Genomic DNA, 6970 nt, shown 5'->3' on the forward strand with positions numbered 1-6970 from the left:
GATCTGGAAACTAGTTTCTATATGGGAAATAAAGAGGAGATTCTTATTTGCCACAAGTGGTTTGATGTGTTCCTTTCGTCCAAGCTTTGTTTCTCTAGGAAGGTTTATCAGACGTATTTCTAAAAATAGGAAAACTCAGAATCCAGTGGTGCTCACCCTGTGTAGTCCTGGAGGCAGAAGAGTCTTTCCTTGTCCTCTTCCTTCCTGGCCTCCCATCCACCATCTTCTTACAAAAACTGTATGATGGAAAGTACCTGTCACAAAAACTAATGTATATTTGCATTGATATAAGAAGTATTGATATAGTGGAAAAATAATGGATTTTAGAATCAGACGACCTAGCATTCTGCCCCTTAGTATTTGGGGGCCTATGGTGGGAGCTGACTCTTATTCGCCCAGTCATAGCTCTGCATGCTGTTGGCTTGAGTCCCTAATAACTGAGTGTTGAGGAAATAAAGGAAAAAAATTTCATCAAGATCTAACCGTACTGTCTGGTGACTTCACCATTGGATCACATTAAGGGGTGAGGCCATTTGACATTAAAACAAAGAAAAGGAGGGAAGCCTATGCCTTTCACTTCCTTTTTTTCCCCTTTCACTTTTTTTTTTTTTTACTACCAACTGGACATGGGGTTTGAGAGAATGATATGATGAGAATTAATCTACATCTAGGTGAAGACTAAGTGTAGGTTCAAATAGGTCCATAGCTGTGGACCAGAACTATCAGACAGGATTTTTAAATAACTTGTAAAAATGATGCATGCAGGCATACATACAGATATCAAAACAAATATAAAACCTGAGGTATATTTGAAAAGAGCCAAATAGAAGTTCTGGAAAGTAAATGAAGTAAATGCACTGTCATCAAAAAATAATACAGTGTCGGGCGCAGTGGGGCACACCTGTAATCCCAGCAGCTCAGGAGGCTAAGGCCAGAGGATTGTGGGTTCAAATCCAGCCTCAGCAAAAGCGAGGTGCTAAGCAACTCAGTGAGACCTGTCTCTAAATAAAACATAAAATAGGGCTGGGAATGTGGCTTAGTGGTAGAGTGCCTACCTAGCATGCATCCCTGGGTTAGATCCCCAGCACCACCAACAAATAAATGTAGTAGATTAGACCCAAGTGAAGGGAAAATAGTGAACCAGAAGATACTTCTGAGAAAATTACACAAGAGCAGAACAGGGAGAAAACTGGATTAGAGGCAATAGTGGGTTCAAGGAAACATGTTTAGTTGTTCATGGCTTATAACAAGGTATGTGGATGAGTGAAGAGAGAAGTAGAAAAGGTGAGGGAGGACAAAGAATCAAGGATTATGCCCAGGTTACTTATTGAATACTTGTATTATTGGTTATGAATAATTTTGTAAATGAAATTAACAGCTTACCATCTTTTCTAAGACAACAAACATTTTCTGAGAATTTCTACTCTGTGATAGACTGTCCAAAGTATTCAATATACATTAATATTCTGAGCAGGCAAGGTTTCTACTCTTGTGGAATAGCATTGTAATGATGGGGAAGGTCAGGAAACTATTAGAATATATATCAGAAAAACCTGTCAGCAGCATCTAAGGAGATGGAGGTTTCAGATAAGATTTAAAAGGTACAAAGGAGTTAGAAAGTTGGGGTAAATGTAAAAGTGAGAGAAAGTATGGCATATTGAAGACAGAAAAAAAAAAGCAAATAGTGTGAAGAGTCCGAGAGAAAGAGAGTGAAATTAAGCTGAGGAGGCTGGAAGGGGCTAGATAATAGAGGGCCTTGAAGGTCTCTTTAATGGCATAATCAGATCTGTTTTAAAGATCCTTTTGACTTCCAGGTATAAAGTAGACAGAACAGGGAGAATCTGGAGTTAGATGCAGTATTTTAGGAGATGAGAATGGACTGGAGTGGAAGGTATAGAGATAGAAGAGGATTTCTCCCCCACCTTTGGAAGCTTTTTTGGTCAGCTTTAATAATAACCTATATACCATAGAGTATATCAATTTAAAGTGAATACCCCAATAACTTTTAGTATACTCACATAATTGTACATCCATCACTACAATCAATTTCAATATTTTCATTATCCTCAAATATGATGAACCCCTCCATCTCCCAATCCATTAGCCCTAGCCCCAGGCAAACACACTAAATTACTTTCTGCATCTGGTAGATTTGCCTATTCTTGACATCTCCTATAAAGAGAATCATAAGATATATGACTTTTGTGACTGTCTTCTTTGATTTAGCTTAAGTTTTCAAAGTTCATTCATATTATAGCATTGACACTAACCATTCATTACCAATGCTAGAGGACTCCAGCTATTAGGAGAATAGCAAAGATCATTACTGCGGTCTTGGTACTAGAGTTGCCAAGGAAACAGAGTCAAGCATTAGATGGAATAACACTTCATCTCTAGAGTGTATCAGTTTCCCATGGCTAATGGGTACTGCTATCAGCCAAAGAAGGCAGCAAAAGAAACCCTTGCCCTCCCCTGTGGAGCCTAAAATACTCCAAAGTGGTCACGGACTTGATGCATATACTTAAGTAGAATAAAGTAGTACCTTCTGAGTTCACAACTGGTATTTTGTAGGTTCTTTATATCTGGGTAAACAAGTGATTCAATCCCAAGGTCCATTCTTACTGCTTCCCCAACATGTAGCATGACTCAGTACTTCACTTTTTTAAATTGCCAAATAATATTTAATTGTATGGATACACCCTACTTCATCCATTCATCATTTGAATGACATTAACATTTGAATTGTTTCTACTTTGGGTATTTATTTATTTTAAATTTTTTAGTTGTAGACAGACACAGTGCCTGTATTTTACTGATTTACTTTTATGTGGTGTTGAGGATAAAACCCAGTGCCTCACACATGCTAGGTGAGGGCTCTTCCACTGAGCTACAGCCCCCCTTTTTTGCATTTATAATGCTACTTACTATGAACACTTGTGTATACATTGTTGTGTGGACATGTTTCTTGTATCTTAGGTATGTACCTAGGAGACAAACTCCTGGATGAGAATGGAGATTTTGAGAAAAAAATTTGTCAAGTAGAAACGCTAGAACTTTGGAGATAAGGGAAACTCTAGAGTATAGGTCAATTCTGGGCCTCTGCCTTGGATATGGTTGACTGTTGATGGATCTCTGAGATGAGATTCGGGAAGAACAATTTTGGAAGGTGGGAAATAAAATATAGGAGTATGGGGATAGTTTGGACCACAGTTGTAAGTGTGGCAATTATTGGTATATGGAATACACCTGAAGCCATGAAATGACCAAGGGAAGGAGTGTGGACAAAAAAGAGGACTAGTGATTTAATCATGAGGAGCTCTAACATTAGGAGATCAGGAAAAAGTGGAAGAAGCAACATGGGAGACTAGTCCTATTAATAGGACTGAAAGAAAACCAAGAATGGATGATATTATGGAAACTAAAAGAAGAAAGTGTATTTGAAAAGAGGGAGTCATCATTTGTGTCAAGTGCTCCTAACAGAATTAAGTAGAATTCAAAATTCACTATTAAATTTAACAAGATGATTATTGGCTATGTTTTTTTTTTTTTTTAATTCTGGCTATGGATTATCTTGTCAAGAGGAGTTTTGGAAGAGTCATAGGTGCTAAAGTGTAACTCTAGTTGGGTTCAGTAGAGAACCCTAGTTGGGTTCAGGAGGAGAAATTAGAGGCAGGAGTTCTGCTAGAAATGGTGTAGCTGATCAAAGGGGAAAAAGTGTGTGTGTGTGTGTGTGTGTGTGTGTGTGTGTGTGTGTGTTTTGTTTCCAAAGTGGGAGAACTGCAAGCATCAGGAACTTTGAAATGGGTGAAATTCAGTGCCTAATTGGAAGGACTTGGAGTCCCGAACGTAAGGGAGAATGGGAACTTTAGTCCCCCTATTATCTACTATCTACTAGAAGGAGCACTGGGGGTCAGGTTAGACTAAAGGAAAACGCGAAATCCAACGAACTAGGTAGGATCGTACCTGAAACCGCAGTCTCGGCAACAACAGAGCAGTATTGTGGAAATATTCTCGCCGCCACGCCGCTGGAGAGACAGACACTGCCCTGGGATCGCGGGTCCCGGGCGCAGGGAAATGCAGTCTAGCCGCTCGACCCAAACTGGGAGTCTTAGTTCTCCGGCCATCGCTGAGCGCGGTTTTAAGGAGCCATAAGGATGAAGTCTCCTAAACAGGGAAATCTCGCACTACGGCAGAGGTAGGGGCTTGCTTCTCCCTTTGCCGGCCTACCACCACCTACACTCTGCTCTCCTAGTACCTTCCTGCTAGTGGCCGCCTCTGAAGGCCGGGCGCTTGATCCTGTACTGACCTGGAGAGGGGAGCCCAGAGGAAAAAGGATGAAGAGCGCCTGACAGGTATATGAACGCAGCAGCCCAGCTAGCGCGAGCGGAGAGCCCCACCCAACCTCCGCGGCAGGCAGGGGCGGGGCGGGGGCGGGGCTCTCGAACAGCACGGCCCCTCGTCGGCGCGCGCAAGCTGCTCTGAAGCTCTCTTCCCGAGGTTACCTAGAGCGTCCTGGTCCCGCTCCGGGTGTTTGCACCCACATGTAGTTGATGGATTTCTCGTGCTTTCCCGCCAAAATGTGGTAGTGGCATCTGCAGACTCAAGGCTGTCACAGTGTGCGGGCAGGATGCGATAGATCTGCCCCAGACACGTGTCCCTGACCCCAGTTCCCCTCCCTGGAAAACGGTTCACCCAGGTCTTCCACATCAAGACGAAAAAAGAAGAGCATGGGGCAAATCCGGACTCTCAACTTAGCCTTCCAGTGGCCTCCTTGCCCCACCTATTTGCCTCTGTAGAGGGTAATGTATGTTCTATTGTTTTTGTTATAGGGTTTTATGGCTTTTTCAGATTGCTGGCGCTTGGGCGCTACCATTGTAAAAAGCAGCCTGGAGACCCCCTTATAAGCCACAAAATCCCGCTGAATAGGTGGGCTGCTGATGCAGGGGTTCTGTCATAAAGGCCAGAGCCTCATACGCACATCCCCTCATATCCAGCGATAATGGCATAATAGCTGAGTCTCAGGTCCTGCCACTTTCTGTGTGGCCTCACTTGTAAAATGGTGAATAATAGTAATTTTAAATACAATTGTCTCATTTTACTTAGCAAGCAAAAATGCAGGACACCCAGTTTTTAAATTTCAGTGGATAAATACAATTTTTTAGACTAAGTGTATAACAAATCACATGTGAAATTCAAATTAAATTGGATAACAGATTCAAGTTTAGCTGTATTTTATCTAGAGCTCTACTTTAAGACATTGTTAAGAGACAGTGTACGAACAAGATCAGTTTAAATCCCACCACTGCAATATACTGACTTTTTATCCATATCACAAAACATTAGATCCCCCCAACCTCCCAGCACTAGGCACAGTTCAGATGGGGATTTTCAGGTCCTTAATAATATAGTCACTTGACACAGCATGTGTGTTGGGGGAGGGGATTGGGGAATCTGTTGCATTATGATGTTGGAGCCAGTGACATACTTCTATAAGAAGCTGTAACTAGAGTTCATCTCTTCTGGAATTAGGGATATATATAATCTCTCAAGGCCTGTGAGCTAGGAGGAAATGAAAAATGAATGGGAAGCCTATGATACTGTAACAGGTTTTCCCAACTGGGAGAGAGTATAGTGAGTGGAATTGGTTCTAGTGAACTCATTAAGAAATCTACCATATGTGAAACAAGACTATTCAGTCTGAGAAATCTAAAGGGAAATGGAAACAGAGAAATGGCACAACCTAAAATTATAAATGTAAGTCTGACTCTCATATTTATTTCATTTCTCTTGACCCTTTCACAGTAATAACATTTTGAATTTATATTGCATTCTTTATAATAACAACTTTTGAATTTCATTATCTTACTTGTGTTTTTCTAAATGCTTTAGGAGGGGAAAAGAGAGGAGTACCTCCTGGAAGTCAAGAGGGATTAAAGCGAAATGCCTGACTCTCATTGCAAACCTCATCAGTTTTATCCTAGGATTTAGAATGAAGAATCAGGCAAGCCTCGTTTCTCCAGTCATAACTCCTAGTCTTAAATTATCAGAGGAAACATTAGGGAGGTTTTGAGACTTGAATCTAATCCATATATATATATATATATATATATATATATATATATATATATATTTTCCACATCACCACAAGGGTTTTTGTGTGTGTGTGTGTGTGTGTGTGTGTGTGTGTGTTTGTCAGGTATCCCAAGGCTTTACTTGTATGGGTCCAAGTCTAGCTGTTCTTTTTCCAGGGTAATACTACACAAGCCACTAACTACGAGAGTCAATTTGGGGCTCTGATAAGTACACTTCCTCAGGACCATCATAACAGCAATTTGTACTTAGTTCTGTAAGGTGCTCCACTCTCATTCCCTCTTCATTTCTGCCTTCTAGAGCTCAGCTATTTATTAGTTTATCCAGAATTTCTGGGAATTCATAGTGTAAGGTTTTCAGAAAGGTTATTTTAGAAGTGGGCATCATTTTGGCACACTTGAAATTCTAGTGACTAGAGGCTGAGGCAGGAGAATCACAAGTTCAAGGCCAGCCTGGGTAAATCTGTGAGACCCTGTCTCAAAATAAAAAAGGGCTCAGTGGTAGAGAGCCCCTGGGTTCAATTACCAACTGAAAACAAAAAGTTATTTTAATCTGGCATCTTGACAAAATTGGACAGCTATGTCGACTTGTTCACTCTCTGCCTTCTATACTAAATAGTTAACTTCTTGCAGGTAGATAATCATTCTTGTTAAGTATTTATCTTCAGCTCTCATCATAAAGCCTGGCTACATATTGAGCATTAAAGAAATATTTGTTGAACAAATGAGTAACTTTTAAATTTATGAAGGCAAGAAGGACATTGGCTAATAGATACAATTATGTTTACAAACATGAGCTTCCCCATGAGGGAAGTTGAGGAGGACTGAGAAGCCAGAACTTGTATTATTTCAGCTGTACAACAACTGAATCACCTAAGCTC

This window comes from Spermophilus citellus (assembly GCF_964194105.1).
Source record: "Spermophilus citellus genome assembly, chromosome: 18".
In the NCBI taxonomy this organism is placed as follows: Eukaryota; Metazoa; Chordata; class Mammalia; order Rodentia; family Sciuridae; genus Spermophilus; species Spermophilus citellus.